Below are 2,970 nucleotides of genomic sequence, written 5' to 3' on the forward strand. Positions count from 1 at the left end.
ATTAGCTTTATAGCTACAGGGGTACGCATCAGTGCCATGTGAATACAGTGTCCACGAGAGCAGACCCAGAAGTAGGAACAAAGGTACTGGACCCATCCTCCCAGGATAAATAGCTACACTATTAAAGACTGCTGAAAAACAAAAACAAAATAGAAATACAATTTGCATATTATATATACTAGTATATATGAGAATTTTCCATAAGGTTCGTGGACAATGACGTTTTTGTAAAACGGAATGGTCTTAGATATACTTATTGTAAACGAAAATATTTGTTATGAAAATCCAAATCATAATAGTTTGGTTTTGGTTGTAACTTGATATTTTTGTTAAAATCGCGATCTTTAAAGGTCACAGATTGTGCGCACGGTCTAGGGAAAATATATACTATAACACTGAAGTAAAGTTCTCGTATTAAAATGATTATTTTCTTCACAAAACAAGCCAAAACTGAATAAAATTAAATGTGTCTCGAATAAAGCGGCTATTGCCATTTTCTGATATATTGAACAGATATTGAAAATAAAAATGAAAAAACGGCACGAAATGTGTTTAAAAAAAATTGACAGAAAAAGCGAAGTCTACCATCCGAACGGAATAGCGTCCAATCATAAAACGGTGTTTTAATATGGTTGACATGACGTCAGAGACAAACTAGTTATTCCAACAACTGGTAATTATTGGGGTTTATTATACTTCTGTTAAAATGTTTCCTATATAAAGTTAAGAAGGTAAAATAACTATCTTTTATAGTCTGAAAATTTCCACGCAAAGCAAAGCTATACCCCGGGGTATAGTTTGTGCTATCCACCCCTCAGAAAATATCCATGCAATTTTTGCCGCCAATTTTGATTTCCTGTAATCAATCTATAGACTGATAATGTCATTATGACTTCAGTAGCATTGTGACGTCATCAGGATTTCAGGCTCATTCTTGCAGTGTTATAATCTTACTCCAAATACTTGCTCAAAACTTTTATAACTATTCTTTTGAAGTTTTCATGTTTTGCCTATGAAATGTAGCATCAGGTAATTCAACCCTCAGAAATTATGATATACATCAGTATAATAAAACGCTTATCCACTGGTGGTGAGTGGATAGCTCTTTCATCAAACCCTTGACAGGAACTATTCCCCTCGGGCAAGCCCTCGGGGAATAGTTCCTGTCGCGGGTTCGATAAAAGAGCTATCCCACTCACCACCAGTGGAAGTGTATAATATATATAGAGGATATTCAATGTTTTGTAGATGAATATGGAATTTATTTCACGAGTGGGACAGGATTTTTTTTTTTTATATTTTCACGAGTGCGAAGCACGAGTGAAAATATCAAAAAATCCTGTCTCACGAGTTTTGCAACATATCATGTATGTGTCATTCTGATCTGAATTGTGGTTATGTAGATAGAGATAGTTCGGGAACTTTTTGAACACCCCTCGTATCTAGACCAGCTTTGTATGGACAGTGCCTCAGATACTGCTTGCAGGATGAGTGGCCAGCTTCTTTGTCAAGAAACAGTAAGCCTTACTTAGCGTAAATATTTAAAAACCAGTTCAGTTCTTAATAATGACAAATCTTCTCAGGACCAATTTTGCTTTACTTACGTATCTTAAAATGCATAGAATTGATTCCGACCTGTAATTTCTAGAATCGTCACTAAGATAGATGTTTTGGACCAGCTCCATTATGCGTTTGAAAAGTTAGAGCTGTATCAAACTTCCCAAAAACTCGACATCTTTTGGAAAATTCACGTTTGGTCAAGCCCTGTAATGTTTCGACAATCATCTATATAAATAATTCGAGATTCCTCTTACTCTAACCCCTGCTTTCATATTGTGCACATGTCACAATATAAAAGCAGGTGTTAGAGTCAGAGGAATCTAGTACTCTATATAAAACCAAAAAAAAAAAGACAAACAAACAAACCAAAAACTGAAAACAAACAAACAAAAAACAAACCAAAAAAAACAAACAAACGAAACAAAAAACAAACCAAAAAAAAAAAACCAAAATGAAAAAAAAAAACCGCAGAAGGCAGTGAAAATTCTTTTTCTTAATATAAATTTTGAAATGTTGGATAAAAATGGCCAATGCTGTTTTGTTAGATGAGGGTTTTCAGATTATACTCTAAAATAAGATAGTTGGCAAACTAATCTCAGGATTCAAATTTTTAGGGATTATCAGGTTAATTTTTATATAAAATTGGAAAATGGTATTAGGAAGGGATGGTGCTATAGCAAAAATTTAGTGTCATAAAAATTATCTATGTTTACTATAGTTAACAATATTAAAAACTTTGATACTTTGATTTACTATGGCAGTTTACTTTGGAACTTTTTTATGTAAAATTTGGAAATAATATGTGAATATACAAATACTACATCCATTCAATATAAAAAAAAATGTACATGTATGAATTGTAGAACAAAAATATAACGATATGAAATTCTTAGTAAAAATACTTTGATTTACTATAGTAAAAAATGTGATACTAAAGTAAACTATTGTTAACTATAGTAAACAATAGTTAATTAAAGTATATTTTATTAGGGTGGATTAGAGCCCCGAAACATATTTAGCTTCCGATATAATACATATGATGCTTGCGTCCCTGTATGTAGTCCTTCGAGTCCAGTTGTTTTCACAATCGTTTGGCCACCCATGGGTACTTATTGTTTCCAATTCCCATGGATACTAATTGTTTTCCTTTATAAGAAGACTTGTTTTAGTATTGTTATAAAGCAGAATTTATTTTAAAAAAATTACATGAAAAGAAGTCTCTTGCTATAGTCCACAATTGACCATTTAGATAGTTCGGCGATGTTTCATCGGTTAATAATTTTCATTTTCATTCATCGTTGATAAAATTCTTTAACTCGAAAAGAAAAGATACTACAAAGTCTGACACTTCTATGTCACATTTGGAATTTTTACTAAGAGAAAGACAGTGATGGCAAAGTGGCACAACGA

This window comes from Saccostrea echinata, unplaced genomic scaffold, assembly GCF_033153115.1.
Source record: "Saccostrea echinata isolate AGI-Se365-2 ecotype Australia unplaced genomic scaffold, CSIRO_AGI_Sech_v1 ptg000019l, whole genome shotgun sequence".
Lineage (NCBI taxonomy): Eukaryota > Metazoa > Mollusca > Bivalvia > Ostreida > Ostreidae > Saccostrea > Saccostrea echinata.